The sequence below is a fragment of the Carcharodon carcharias genome, chromosome 13, assembly GCF_017639515.1.
Source record: "Carcharodon carcharias isolate sCarCar2 chromosome 13, sCarCar2.pri, whole genome shotgun sequence".
Classification (NCBI taxonomy): domain Eukaryota; kingdom Metazoa; phylum Chordata; class Chondrichthyes; order Lamniformes; family Lamnidae; genus Carcharodon; species Carcharodon carcharias.
Window position 1 is genome coordinate 140,663,142 of NC_054479.1, and position 17,839 is coordinate 140,680,980.

Here is a 17,839-nt window from a genome sequence, read left to right on the forward strand (position 1 = left end):
GCGTGAAATCCCAGTCCTCGTGTGGTGTTTCGGTCGGCAGGTGTGCACAAAAGTCGGAAGCGTGCCCGCTAACAATTAAGAGGGCAATTAAGCCCATTTACGGCACAACTATCTGTCATTTTACTTTGCCCATCCAACCTTAGAGTAGGCGGAAATGGCCAAGCGGCCTTTGCATTTTTCATCAAACCTCATCCGTGGGCAGGATGAGATTTCCATGATGAAATGAAATATAAATAAATTTCTGTGGACAGCATTTTCATTAGCTAAATTTTCAGATGACTGATTATGAACATGGACCCTTTTTTTTCAGCTTTTGAAACCCTTTATTTTTGCTATTTCAGGTCTTCAGCTCCCTGCGGCAGCTCTCTGCCTTCAGGGAGGTTTCCCGCCGTGTTCACCTCCGCCCGCGTTGACATCGTCGCCTGCCCTCTTCCCGCCCCCCACCCCGGCAGTGCTGGCCAGCGTGAAATCACAGTTGGCAGTCCGCTTCCCGGCAGATACCAGGCCCGCCGATCGCACCATCTTGCCGAGCTGGAAATTCAGGCCCGTGTGTCTCTCGAAGCCTTTCGTAATTTTAAAGACCTCAATTAGGTCACCCTTCAATCTCTCTCCAGAGAAACAAAACCCAGCCAGTTCATCCTGTCTTGCACCCTTTCCAGTGCCTCCATTTCTAATTTATAACATGGAAACCAGAATTGTACGCAGTCCTCCAGATGTGGTCTAACCAATTCTCCTTTATCCCATTCAGATTTTATTTTATGGGTATTAAACAATCTCCTTATTTTTCTTGCCAAATGTAATACCTCACATTTATTCATGTTGAAATTCATCTTAAAAATATATGCCCATTCTTCAAGCTTGACTATGTCCTGCAAGTTGTTACAGTCCTCCTCAGTACTTATTTTTCCCCTGCCCCTCCCCAATTTGATGTTATCTACAAATTTAGAAATTTGTAGGCAGGACTCCCAATTATCGGCTTAAAGTAAGTAAATCTGTAATAGTGGATAATGGAGATTCTTAATGAATTCCAAAGTTCTCTATGATCTGCATAGAGGCTGCTGAGAGCAGACAAGATTCCTTTACATAGAAAGTCCAAAAAGCAAAGGATGTTTCCTTGGATCACCATCAAGAAATTGGTTCTACCTATATCATAACTGCAGCTGGCACTTACCCACTATTGCTCCTGGGAACTGAAATCTGCTGCATGCTTTGATGATACAGTATGATCCACTTTCAGTGATCCAATCTCAGTGACCCAGTGTGATCTATTTTGTGTTCTGATGTGATCTACTGTATGTGATCTGATATGAACTCTGCAATCCTGTGTGGCCCACTCTCTAGGAAAGGCTCTGTGTGATCCAATGTGATTGACTATCTGTGACCCACTCTGATCCAACTTAATCCCTTCAATGTACCAGTGATCCACTCTCTGCATTCCAGTGTAGTTCACTCTCTGTGATCCAGCGTGATCTACTGTGATCCAGTACGACCCACTTTTTTTGTGACCCAGTCCAGATCACTCTGCGATCCAGCGTAGTCCACGCTACGATTCAGGGCGATCCGGTGCAGCTCACTCCGCGTGATCCTGGGCAGGGTGATCCACTCTCTGCGATCCACTTTACCGCCCCACCCCTCCCCCCTCCCTGGGCGGGGCTGCGGAGAGCAGCGTGATGGCGTCATCGGTGACGCAGCTCCCGAGCTTTTGGCGCCAACTGAAGGGGAGAAAAGGACAGAGGGTGAGTCAAATATCACTAAATATACCGAGAGTTAAATATCACTAAATATACCGAGAGTTAAATATCGTTAAATATACCGAGAGTCAAATATCACTAAATATACCGAGAGTTAAATATCACTAAATATACCGAGAGTTAAATATCACTAAATATACCGAGAGTCAAATATCACTAAATATACCGAGAGTTAAATATCACTAAATATACCGAGAGTTAAATATCACTAAATATACCGAGTGTTAAATATCATTAAATATACCGAGAGTTAAATATCACTAAATATACCGAGAGTCAAATATCACTAAATATACCGAGAGTTAAATATCGTTAAATATACCGAGAGTCAAATATCACTAAATATACCGAGAGTTAAATATCATTAAATATACCGAGAGTTAAATATCACTAAATATACCGAGAGTTAAATATCATTAAATATACCGAGAGTTAAATATCACTAAATATACCGAGAGTCAAATATCACTAAATATACCGAGAGTTAAATATCGTTAAATATACCGAGAGTCAAATATCACTAAATATACCGAGAGTTAAATATCATTAAATATACCGAGAGTTAAATATCACTAAATATACCGAGTGTTAAATATCGTTAAATATACCGAGAGTTAAATATCACTAAATATACCGAGTGTTAAATATCACTAAATATACCGAGAGTTAAATATCATTAAATATACCGAGAGTCAAATATCACTAAATATACCGAGAGTTAAATATCGTTAAATATACCGAGAGTTAAATATCACTAAATATACCGAGTGTTAAATATCACTAAATATACCGAGAGTTAAATATCACTAAATATACCGAGAGTTAAATATCACTAAATATACCGAGAGTTAAATATCACTAAATATACCGAGTGTTAAATATCACTAAATATACCGAGAGTTAAATATCACTAAATATACCGAGAGTTAAATATCACTAAATATACCGAGAGTTAAATATCACTAAATATACCGAGAGTTAAATATCACTAAATATACCGAGAGTTAAATATCACTAAATATACCGAGAGTTAAATATCACTAAATATACCGAGAGTTAAATATCACTAAATATACCGAGAGTTAAATATCACTAAATATACCGAGAGTTAAATATCACTAAATATACCGAGAGTTAAATATCATTAAATATACCGAGAGTTAAATATCACTAAATATACCGAGAGTTAAATATCACTAAATATACCGAGAGTTAAATATCACTAAATATACCGAGTGTTAAATATCACTAAATATACCGAGAGTTAAATATCACTAAATATACCGAGAGTTAAATATCATTAAATATACCGAGAGTTAAATATCACTAAATATACCGAGTGTAAAATATCATTAAATATACCGAGAGTTAAATATCACTAAATATACCGAGAGTTAAATATCACTAAATATACCGAGAGTTAAATATCACTAAATATACCGAGAGTTAAATATCGTTAAATATACCGAGAGTTAAATATCACTAAATATACCGAGAGTTAAATATCGTTAAATATACCGAGAGTTAAATATCACTAAATATACCGAGAGTTAAATATCATTAAATATACCGAGTGTTAAATATCACTAAATATACCGAGAGTTAAATATCACTAAATATACCGAGAGTTAAATATCACTAAATATACCGAGAGTTAAATATCATTAAATATACCGAGAGTTAAATATCACTAAATATACCGAGAGTTAAATATCACTAAATATACCGAGAGTTAAATATCATTAAATATACCGAGAGTTAAATATCACTAAATATACCGAGAGTTAAATATCATTAAATATACCGAGAGTTAAATATCACTAAATATACCGAGAGTTAAATATCGTTAAATATACCGAGAGTTAAATATCACTAAATATACCGAGAGTTAAATATCGTTAAATATACCGAGTGTTAAATATCACTAAATATACCGAGAGTTAAATATCACTAAATATACCGAGAGTTAAATATCACTAAATATACCGAGAGTTAAATATCATTAAATATACCGAGAGTTAAATATCACTAAATATACCGAGAGTTAAATATCACTAAATATACCGAGAGTTAAATATCACTAAATATACCGAGAGTTAAATATCATTAAATATACCGAGAGTTAAATATCACTAAATATACCGAGAGTTAAATATCATTAAATATACCGAGAGTTAAATATCACTAAATATACCGAGAGTTAAATATCATTAAATATACCGAGAGTTAAATATCACTAAATATACCGAGAGTTAAATATCATTAAATATACCGAGAGTTAAATATCATTAAATATACCGAGAGTTAAATATCACTAAATATACCGAGAGTTAAATATCACTAAATATACCGAGAGTTAAATATCATTAAATATACCGAGAGTTAAATATCACTAAATATACCGAGAGTTAAATATCACTAAATATACCGAGAGTTAAATATCACTAAATATACCGAGAGTTAAATATCATTAAATATACCGAGAGTTAAATATCACTAAATATACCGAGAGTTAAATATCACTAAATATACCGAGAGTTAAATATCACTAAATATACCGAGAGTTAAATATCATTAAATATACCGAGAGTTAAATATCACTAAATATACCGAGAGTTAAATATCACTAAATATACCGAGAGTTAAATATCACTAAATATACCGAGAGTTAAATATCACTAAATATACCGAGAGTTAAATATCACTAAATATACCGAGAGTTAAATATCACTAAATATACCGAGAGTTAAATATCACTAAATATACCGAGAGTTAAATATCATTAAATATACCGAGAGTTAAATATCACTAAATATACCGAGAGTTAAATATCACTAAATATACCGAGAGTTAAATATCATTAAATATACCGAGAGTTAAATATCATAAATATACCGAGAGTTAAATATCACTAAATATACCGAGAGTTAAATATCACTAAATATACCGAGAGTTAAATATCACTAAATATACCGAGAGTTAAATATCATTAAATATACCGAGAGTTAAATATCACTAAATATACCGAGAGTTAAATATCACTAAATATACCGAGAGTTAAATATCACTAAATATACCGAGAGTTAAATATCACTAAATATACCGAGAGTTAAATATCACTAAATATACCGAGAGTTAAATATCACTAAATATACCGAGAGTTAAATATCACTAAATATACCGAGAGTTAAATATCACTAAATATACCGAGAGTTAAATATCACTAAATATACCGAGAGTTAAATATCACTAAATATACCGAGAGTTAAATATCACTAAATATACCGAGAGTTAAATATCACTAAATATACCGAGAGTTAAATATCACTAAATATACCGAGAGTTAAATATCACTAAATATACCGAGAGTTAAATATCACTAAATATACCGAGAGTTAAATATCACTAAATATACCGAGAGTTAAATATCACTAAATATACCGAGAGTTAAATATCACTAAATATACCGAGAGTTAAATATCACTAAATATACCGAGAGTTAAATATCACTAAATATACCGAGAGTTAAATATCACTAAATATACCGAGAGTTAAATATCACTAAATATACCGAGAGTTAAATATCACTAAATATACCGAGAGTTAAATATCACTAAATATACCGAGAGTTAAATATCACTAAATATACCGAGAGTTAAATATCACTAAATATACCGAGAGTTAAATATCACTAAATATACCGAGAGTTAAATATCACTAAATATACCGAGAGTTAAATATCACTAAATATACCGAGAGTTAAATATCACTAAATATACCGAGAGTTAAATATCACTAAATATACCGAGAGTTAAATATCACTAAATATACCGAGAGTTAAATATCACTAAATATACCGAGAGTTAAATATCACTAAATATACCGAGAGTTAAATATCACTAAATATACCGAGAGTTAAATATCACTAAATATACCGAGAGTTAAATATCATTAAATATACCGAGAGTTAAATATCACTAAATATACCGAGAGTTAAATATCACTAAATATACCGAGAGTTAAATATCACTAAATATACCGAGAGTTAAATATCACTAAATATACCGAGAGTTAAATATCACTAAATATACCGAGAGTTAAATATCACTAAATATACCGAGAGTTAAATATCACTAAATATACCGAGAGTTAAATATCACTAAATATACCGAGAGTTAAATATCACTAAATATACCGAGAGTTAAATATCACTAAATATACCGAGAGTTAAATATCACTAAATATACCGAGAGTTAAATATCACTAAATATACCGAGAGTTAAATATCACTAAATATACCGAGAGTTAAATATCACTAAATATACCGAGAGTTAAATATCACTAAATATACCGAGAGTTAAATATCACTAAATATACCGAGAGTTAAATATCACTAAATATACCGAGAGTTAAATATCACTAAATATACCGAGAGTTAAATATCACTAAATATACCGAGAGTTAAATATCACTAAATATACCGAGAGTTAAATATCACTAAATATACCGAGAGTTAAATATCACTAAATATACCGAGAGTTAAATATCACTAAATATACCGAGAGTTAAATATCACTAAATATACCGAGAGTTAAATATCACTAAATATACCGAGAGTTAAATATCACTAAATATACCGAGAGTTAAATATCACTAAATATACCGAGAGTTAAATATCACTAAATATACCGAGAGTTAAATATCACTAAATATACCGAGAGTTAAATATCACTAAATATACCGAGAGTTAAATATCACTAAATATACCGAGAGTTAAATATCACTAAATATACCGAGAGTTAAATATCACTAAATATACCGAGAGTTAAATATCACTAAATATACCGAGAGTTAAATATCACTAAATATACCGAGAGTTAAATATCACTAAATATACCGAGAGTTAAATATCACTAAATATACCGAGAGTTAAATATCACTAAATATACCGAGAGTTAAATATCACTAAATATACCGAGAGTTAAATATCACTAAATATACCGAGAGTTAAATATCACTAAATATACCGAGAGTTAAATATCACTAAATATACCGAGAGTTAAATATCACTAAATATACCGAGAGTTAAATATCACTAAATATACCGAGAGTTAAATATCACTAAATATACCGAGAGTTAAATATCACTAAATATACCGAGAGTTAAATATCACTAAATATACCGAGAGTTAAATATCACTAAATATACCGAGAGTTAAATATCACTAAATATACCGAGAGTTAAATATCACTAAATATACCGAGAGTTAAATATCACTAAATATACCGAGAGTTAAATATCACTAAATATACCGAGAGTTAAATATCACTAAATATACCGAGAGTTAAATATCACTAAATATACCGAGAGTTAAATATCACTAAATATACCGAGAGTTAAATATCACTAAATATACCGAGAGTTAAATATCACTAAATATACCGAGAGTTAAATATCACTAAATATACCGAGAGTTAAATATCACTAAATATACCGAGAGTTAAATATCACTAAATATACCGAGAGTTAAATATCACTAAATATACCGAGAGTTAAATATCATTAAATATACCGAGAGTTAAATATCACTAAATATACCGAGAGTTAAATATCACTAAATATACCGAGAGTTAAATATCACTAAATATACCGAGAGTTAAATATCATTAAATATACCGAGAGTTAAATATCACTAAATATACCGAGAGTTAAATATCGCTAAATATACCGAGAGTTAAATATCACTAAATATACCGAGAGTTAAATATCACTAAATATACCGAGAGTTAAATATCACTAAATATACCGAGAGTTAAATATCACTAAATATACCGAGAGTTAAATATCACTAAATATACCGAGAGTTAAATATCACTAAATATACCGAGAGTTAAATATCACTAAATATACCGAGAGTTAAATATCACTAAATATACCGAGAGTTAAATATCACTAAATATACCGAGAGTTAAATATCACTAAATATACCGAGAGTTAAATATCATTAAATATACCGAGAGTTAAATATCACTAAATATACCGAGAGTTAAATATCATTAAATATACCGAGAGTTAAATATCACTAAATATACCGAGAGTTAAATATCATTAAATATACCGAGAGTTAAATATCACTAAATATACCGAGAGTTAAATATCATAAATATACCGAGAGTTAAATATCACTAAATATACCGAGAGTTAAATATCATTAAATATACCGAGAGTTAAATATCACTAAATATACCGAGAGTTAAATATCATTAAATATACCGAGAGTTAAATATCACTAAATATACCGAGAGTTAAATATCACTAAATATACCGAGAGTTAAATATCACTAAATATACCGAGAGTTAAATATCACTAAATATACCGAGAGTTAAATATCACTAAATATACCGAGAGTTAAATATCACTAAATATACCGAGAGTTAAATATCACTAAATATACCGAGAGTTAAATATCACTAAATATACCGAGAGTTAAATATCACTAAATATACCGAGAGTTAAATATCACTAAATATACCGAGAGTTAAATATCACTAAATATACCGAGAGTTAAATATCACTAAATATACCGAGAGTTAAATATCACTAAATATACCGAGAGTTAAATATCATTAAATATACCGAGAGTTAAATATCACTAAATATACCGAGAGTTAAATATCACTAAATATACCGAGAGTTAAATATCACTAAATATACCGAGAGTTAAATATCACTAAATATACCGAGAGTTAAATATCACTAAATATACCGAGAGTTAAATATCATTAAATATACCGAGAGTTAAATATCACTAAATATACCGAGAGTTAAATATCACTAAATATACCGAGAGTTAAATATCACTAAATATACCGAGAGTTAAATATCACTAAATATACCGAGAGTTAAATATCACTAAATATACCGAGAGTTAAATATCACTAAATATACCGAGAGTTAAATATCACTAAATATACCGAGAGTTAAATATCACTAAATATACCGAGAGTTAAATATCACTAAATATACCGAGAGTTAAATATCACTAAATATACCGAGAGTTAAATATCACTAAATATACCGAGAGTTAAATATCACTAAATATACCGAGAGTTAAATATCACTAAATATACCGAGAGTTAAATATCACTAAATATACCGAGAGTTAAATATCACTAAATATACCGAGAGTTAAATATCACTAAATATACCGAGAGTTAAATATCACTAAATATACCGAGAGTTAAATATCACTAAATATACCGAGAGTTAAATATCACTAAATATACCGAGTGTAAAATATCACTAAATATACCGAGAGTTAAATATCACTAAATATACCGAGAGTTAAATATCACTAAATATACCGAGTGTTAAATATCACTAAATATACCGAGTGTTAAATATCACTAAATATACCGAGTGTAAAATATCACTAAATATACCGAGAGTTAAATATCACTAAATATACCGAGAGTTAAATATCACTAAATATACCGAGAGTTAAATATCACTAAATATACCGAGAGTTAAATATCATTAAAAATACCGAGTGTAAAATATCACTAAATATACCGAGAGTTAAATATCACTAAATATACCGAGAGTTAAATATCATTAAATATACCGAGTGTAAAATATCACTAAATATACCGAGAGTTAAATATCACTAAATATACCGAGAGTTAAATATCACTAAATATACCGAGACTTAAATATCATTAAATATACCGAGTGTAAAATATCACTAAATATACCGAGAGTTAAATATCACTAAATATACCGAGAGTTAAATATCACTAAATATACCGAGAGTTAAATATCATTAAATATACCGAGTGTAAAATATCACTAAATATACCGAGAGTTAAATATCACTAAATATACCGAGAGTTAAATATCACTAAATATACCGAGAGTTAAATATCACTAATTATACCGAGAGTTAAATATCACTAAATATACCGAGAGTTAAATATCACTAAATATACCGAGAGTTAAATATCACTAAATATACCGAGTGTAAAATATCACTAAATATACCGAGAGTCAAATATCACTAAATATACCGAGAGTCAAATATCACTAAATATACCGAGAGTTAAATATCACTAAATATACCGAGAGTTAAATATCACTAAATATATCGAGTGTTAAATATCACTAAATATACCGAGAGTTAAATATCACTAAATATACCGAGAGTTAAATATCACTAAATATACCGCGTGTAAAATATCATTAAATATACCGAGAGTTAAATATGACTAAATATACCGAGTGTAAAATATCATTAAATATACCGAGAGTTAAATATCATTAAATATACCGAGTGTTAAATATTACTAAATATACCGAGTGTAAAATATCATTAAATATACCGAGAGTTAAATATCGCTAAATATACCGAGAGTTAAATATCGCTAAATATACCGAGAGTTAAATATCGCTAAATATACCGAGAGTTAAATATCGCTAAATATACCGAGAGTTAAATATCGCTAAATATACCGAGAGTTAAATATCGCTAAATATACCGAGAGTTAAATATCGCTAAATATACCGAGAGTTAAATATCGCTAAATATACCGAGAGTTAAATATCACTAAATATACCGAGAGTTAAATATCACTAAATATACCGAGAGTTAAATATCACTAAATATACCGAGTGTAAAATATCATTAAATATACCGTGAGTTAAATATCACTAAATATACCGAGAGTTCAATATCGTTAAATATACCGAGTGTTAAATATCATTAAATATACCGAGAGTTAAATATCACTAAATATACCGAGTGTAAAATATCATTAAATATACCGAGAGTTATATATCACTAAATATACCGAGTGTAAAATATCATTAAATATACCGAGAGTTAAATATCATTAAATATACCGAGTGTAAAATATCGTTAAATATACCGAGAGTTAAATATCACTAAATATACCGAGTGTAAAATATCATTAAATATACCGAGAGTTAAATATCACTAAATATACCGAGTGTAAAATATCATTGAATATACCGAGAGTTAAATATCACTAAATATACCGAGTGTTAAATATCATTAAATATACCGAGTGTTAAATATCACTAAATATACCGAGAGTTCAATATCGTTAAATATACCGAGTGTTAAATATCATTAAATATACCGAGAGTTAAATATCACTAAATATACCGAGTGTAAAATATCACTAAATATACCGAGAGTTAAATATCGTTAAATATACCGAGTGTTAAATATCACTAAATATACCGAGAGTTAAATATCTCTAAATATACCGAGTGTTAAATATCATTAAATATACCGAGAGTTAAATATCACTAAATATACCGAGAGTTAAATATCGTTAAATATACCGAGAGTTAAATATCACTAAATATACCGAGTGTTAAATATCATTAAATATACCGAGAGTTAAATATCACTAAATATACCGAGTGTTAAATATCATTAAATATACCGAGAGTTAAATATCACTAAATATACCGAGTGTTAAATATCATTAAATATACCGAGAGTTAAATATCACTAAATATACCGAGTGTTAAATATCATTAAATATACCGAGAGTTAAATATCACTAAATATACCGAGTGTAAAATATCATTAAATATACCGAGAGTTAAATATCACTAAATATACCGAGTGTAAAATATCATTAAATATACCGAGTGTAAAATATCATTAAATATACCGAGAGTTAAATATCATTAAATATACCGAGTGTAAAATATCATTAAATATACCGAGAGTTAAATATCACTAAATATACCGAGTGTAAAATATCATTAAATATACCGAGAGTTAAATATCATTAAATATACCGAGGGTAAAATATCATTAAATATACCGAGAGTTAAATATCATTAAATATACCGAGTGTAAAATATCATTAAATATACCGAGAGTTAAATATCATTAAATATACCGAGTGTAAAATATCATTAAATATACCGAGAGTTAAATATCATTAAATATACCGAGAGTTAAATATCACTAAATATACCGAGTGTTAAATATCATTAAATATACCGAGAGTTAAATATCACTAAATATACCGAGTGTAAAATATCATTAAATATACCGAGAGTTAAATATCACTAAATATACCGAGTGTAAAATATCGTTAAATATACCGAGAGTTAAATATCATTAAATATACCGAGTGTAAAATATCGTTAAATATACCGAGAGTTAAATATCATTAAATATACCGAGTGTAAAATATCGTTAAATATACCGAGAGTTGAATATCACTAAATATACCGAGTGTAAAATATCATTAAATATACCGAGAGTTAAATATCACTAAATATACCGCGTGTAAAATATCATTAAATATACCGAGAGTTAAATATCATTAAATATACCGAGTGTAAAATATCGTTAAGTATACCAAGAGTTAAATATCACTAAATATACCGAGTGTAAAATATCATTAAATATACCGAGAGTTAAATATCACTAAATATACCGAGTGTAAAATATCATTAAATATACCGAGAGTTAAATATCACTAAATATACCGAGTGTTAAATATCATTAAATATACCGAGTGTTAAATATCATTAAATATACCGAGAGTTAAATATCGTTAAATATACCGAGTGTTAAATATCATTAAATATACCGAGTGTTAAATATCACTAAATATACCGAGTGTTAAATATCACTAAATATACCGAGTGTTAAATATCATTAAATATACCGTGTGTTAAATATCATTAAATATACCGAGTGTTAAATATCATTAAATATACCGAGAGTTAAATATCGTTAAATATACCGAGTGTTAAATATCATTAAATATACCGAGAGTTAAATATCACTAAATATACCGAGTGTTAAATATCATTAAATATACCGAGAGTTAAATATCACTAAATATACCGAGAGTTAAATATCGTTAAATATACCGAGTGTTAAATATCATTAAATATACCGAGAGTTAAATATCACTAAATATACCGAGTGTAAAATATCACTAAATATATCGAGTGTAAAATATCGTTAAATATACCGAGTGTTAAATATCATTAAATATACCGAGTGTTAAATATCATTAAATATACAGAGTGTAAAATATCATTAAATATACCGAGAGTTACATATCACTAAATATACCGAGTGTAAAATATCATTAAATATACCGAGAGTTAAATATCATTAAATATACCGAGTGTAAAGTATCGTTAAATATACCGAGAGTTAAATATCACTAAATATACCGAGAGTTCAATATCGTTAAATATACCGAGTGTTAAATATCATTAAATATACCGAGAGTTAATTATCACTAAATATACCGAGTGTAAAATATCATTAAATATACCGAGAGTTAAATATCACTAAATATACCGAGTGTAAAATATCATTAAATATACCGAGAGTTAAATATCATTAAATATACCGAGTGTAAAATATCGTTAAATATACCGAGAGTTAAATATCATTAAATATACCGAGTGTAAAATATCATTAAATATACCGAGAGTTAAATATCACTAAATATACCGAGTGTAAAATATCATTAAATATACCGAGAGTTAACTATCACTAAATATACCGCTTGTAAAATATCATTAAATATACCGAGAGTTAAATATCATTAAATATACCGAGAGTTAAATATCACTAAATATACTGAGAGTTAAATATCACTAAATATACCGAGAGTTAAATATCATTAAATATACCGAGTGTAAAATATCACTAAATATACCGAGAGTTAAATATCATTAAATATACCGAGAGCTAAATATTATTAAATATACCGAGAGTTAAGTATCACTAAATATACCGAGAGTTAAATATCACTAAATATACCGAGAGTTAAATATCATTAAATATACCGAGTGTAAAATATCACTAAATATACCGAGAGTTAAATATCATTAAGTATACCTAGAGTTAAATATCACTAAGTATACCGAGAGTTAAATATCATTAAATATACCGAGTGTTAAATATCATTAAATATACCGAGAATTAAATATCACTAAATATACCGAGTGTTAAATATCATTAAATATACCGAGAGTTAAATATCATTAAATATACCGAGTGTAAAATATCATTAAATATACCGAGAGTTAAATATCACTAAATATACCGAGTGTAAAATAACATTAAATATACCGAGAGTTAAATATCATTAAATATACCGAGTGTAAAATATCGTTAAATATACCGAGAGTTAAATATCACTAAATATACCGAGTGTAAAATATCATTAAATATACCGAGAGTTAAATATCACTAAATATACCGAGTGTAAAATATCATTGAATATACCGAGAGTTAAATATCACTAAATATACCGAGTGTTAAATATCATTAAATATACCGAGTGTTAAATATCACTAAATATACCGAGAGTTCAATATCATTAAATATACCGAGTGTTAAATATCATTAAATATACCGAGAGTTAAATATCACTGAATATACCGAGTGTAAAATATCATTAAATATACCGAGAGTTAAATATCACTAAATATACCGAGTGTAAAATATCATTAAATATACCGAGAGTTAAATATAATTAAGTATACCGAGTGTTAAATATCGCTAAATATACCGAGAGTTAAATATCACTAAATATACCGAGAGTTAAATATCGTTAAATATACCGAGTGTTAAATATCACTAAATATACCGAGTGTAAAATATCGTTAAATATACCGAGAGTTAAATATCACTAAATATACCGAGAGTTAAATATCGTTAAATATACCGAGTGTTAAATATCGTTAAATATACCGAGAGTTAAATATCACTAAATATACCGAGTGTAAAATATCATTAAATGTACCGAGAGTTAAATATCACTAAATATACCGAGTGTAAAATATCGTTAAATATACCGAGAGTTAAATATCACTAAATATACCGAGTGTTAAATATCACTAAATATACCGAGAGTTAAATATCACTAAATATACCGAGAGTTAAATATCGTTAAATATACCGAGTGTTAAATATCGTTAAATATACCGTGAGTTAAATATCACTAAATATACCGAGTGTTAAATATCGTTAAATATACCGAGAGTTAAATATCACTAAATATACCGAGTGTAAAATATCATTAAATGTACCGAGAGTTAAATATCACTAAATATACCGAGTGTAAAATATCGTTAAATATACCGAGAGTTAAATATCACTAAATATACCGAGTGTTAAATATCACTAAATATACCGAGAGTTAAATATCACTAAATATACCGAGAGTTAAATATCGTTAAATATACCGAGTGTTAAATATCGTTAAATATACCGTGAGTTAAATATCACTAAATATACCGAGTGTTAAATATCATTAAATATACCGAGAGTTAAATATCATTAAATATACCGAGTGTAAAATATCATTAAATATACCGAGAGTTAAATATCACTAAATATACCGAGTGTAAAATAACATTAAATATACCGAGAGTTAAATATCATTAAATATACCGAGTGTAAAATATCATTAAATATACCGAGAGTTAAATATCATTAAATATACCGAGTGTAAAATATCGTTAAATATACCGAGAGTTAAATATCACTAAATATACCGAGTGTAAAATATCATTAAATATACCGAGAGTTAAATATCACTAAATATACCGAGTGTAAAATATCATTGAATATACCGAGAGTTAAATATCACTAAATATACCGAGTGTTAAATATCATTAAATATACCGAGTGTTAAATATCACTAAATATACCGAGAGTTCAATATCGTTAAATATACCGAGTGTTAAATATCATTAAATATACCGAGAGTTAAATATCACTAAATATACCGAGTGTAAAATATCATTAAATATACCGAGAGTTAAATATCACTAAATATACCGAGTGTAAAATATCATTAAATATACCGAGAGTTAAATATAATTAAATATACCGAGTGTTAAATATCACTAAATATACCGAGAGTTAAATATCACTAAATATACCGAGAGTTAAATATCGTTAAATATACCGAGTGTTAAATATCACTAAATATACCGAGTGTAAAATATCGTTAAATATACCGAGTGTTAAATATCGTTAAATATACCGAGAGTTAAATATCACTAAATATACCGAGAGTTAAATATCGTTAAATATACCGAGTGTTAAATATCGTTAAATATACCGAGAGTTAAATATCACTAAATATACCGAGTGTAAAATATCATTAAATGTACCGAGAGTTAAATATCACTAAATATACCGAGTGTAAAATATCGTTAAATATACCGAGAGTTAAATATCACTAAATATACCGAGTGTTAAATATCACTAAATATACCGAGAGTTAAATATCACTAAATATACCGAGAGTTAAATATCGTTAAATATACCGAGTGTTAAATATCGTTAAATATACCGTGAGTTAAATATCACTAAATATACCGAGTGTTAAATATCATTAAATATACCGAGAGTTAAATATCATTAAATATACCGAGTGTAAAATATCATTAAATATACCGAGAGTTAAATATCACTAAATATACCGAGTGTAAAATATCATTAAATATACCGAGAGTTAAATATCATTAAATATACCGAGTGTAAAATATCGTTAAATATACCGAGAGTTAAATATCACTAAATATACCGAGAGTTCAATATCGTTAAATATACCGAGTGTTAAATATCATTAAATATACCGAGAGTTAAATATCACTAAATATACCGAGTGTAAAATATCATTAAATATACCGAGAGTTAAATATCACTAAATATACCGAGTGTAAAATATCATTAAATATACCGAGAGTTAAATATCATTAAATATACCGAGTGTGAAATATCGTTAAATATACCGAGAGTTAAATATCACTAAATATACCGAGAGTTCAATATCGTTAAATATACCGAGTGTTAAATATCATTAAATATACCGAGAGTTAAATATCACTAAATATACCGAGTGTAAAATATCATTAAATATACCGAGAGTTAAATATCACTAAATATACCGAGTGTAAAATATCATTAAATATACCGAGAGTTAAATATCACTAAATATACCGAGTGTAAAATATCATTAAATATACCGAGAGTTAAATATCACTAAATATACCGAGTGTAAAATATCATTAAATATACCGAGAGTTAACTATCACTAAATATACCGCGTGTAAAATATCATTAAATATACCGAGAGTTCAATATCATTAAATATACCGAGTGTAAAATATCGTTAAATATACCGAGAGTTAAATATCATTAAATATACCGAGTGTAAAATATCATTAAATATACCGAGAGTTAAATATCACTAAATATACCGAGTGTAAAATATCATTAAATATACCGAGAGTTAAATATCACTAAATATACCGAGTGTTAAATATCATTAAATATACCGAGAGTTAAATATCACTAAATATACCGAGTGTTAAATATCATTAAATATACCGAGAGTTAAATATCACTAAATGTACCGAGTGTAAAATATCATTAAATATACCGAGAGTTAAATATCACTAAATATACCGAGTGTAAAATATCATTAAATATACCGAGAGTTAAATATCATTAAATATACCGAGTGTAAAATATCGTTAAATATACCGAGAGTTAAATATCACTAAATATACCGAGAGTTAAATATCGTTAAATATACCGAGTGTTAAATATCGTTAAATATACCGAGTGTTAAATATCACTAACTATACCGAGTGTAAAATATCACTAAATATACCGAGAGTTAAATATCACTAAATATACCGAGTGTAAAATATCATTAAATATACCGAGAGTTAAATATCATTAAATATACCGAGTGTAAAATATCGTTAAATATACCAAGAGTTAAATATCATTAAATATACCGAGTGTAAAATATCATTAAATATACCGAGAGTTAAATATCACTAAATATACCGAGTGTAAAATATCATTAAATATACCGAGAGTTAAATATCACTAAATATACAGCGTGCAAAATATCATTAAATATACCGAGAGTTAAATATCATTAAATATACCGAGTGTAAAATATCGTTAAATATACCGAGAGTTAAATATCACTAAATATACCGAGTGTAAAATATCATTAAATATACCGAGAGTTAAAT

At 28.1% G+C, this 17,839-nt stretch overlaps 1 protein-coding gene across 2 annotated transcripts in view; it reads left to right on the forward strand.

The window, feature by feature from the left end:
• The first annotated feature begins 1,693 nt into the window (after window positions 1-1,693).
• The window catches only part of mcm10 (minichromosome maintenance 10 replication initiation factor), an 81,425-nt gene continuing 65,279 nt past the window's right edge, over window positions 1,694-17,839 (forward strand). For both annotated transcript variants that reach the window (XM_041201982.1, XM_041201983.1), the window contains exon 1: window positions 1,694-1,736. The gene's annotated coding sequence lies outside the window, so the exon portion shown is untranslated. The remainder of the gene's footprint in view (window positions 1,737-17,839) is intronic.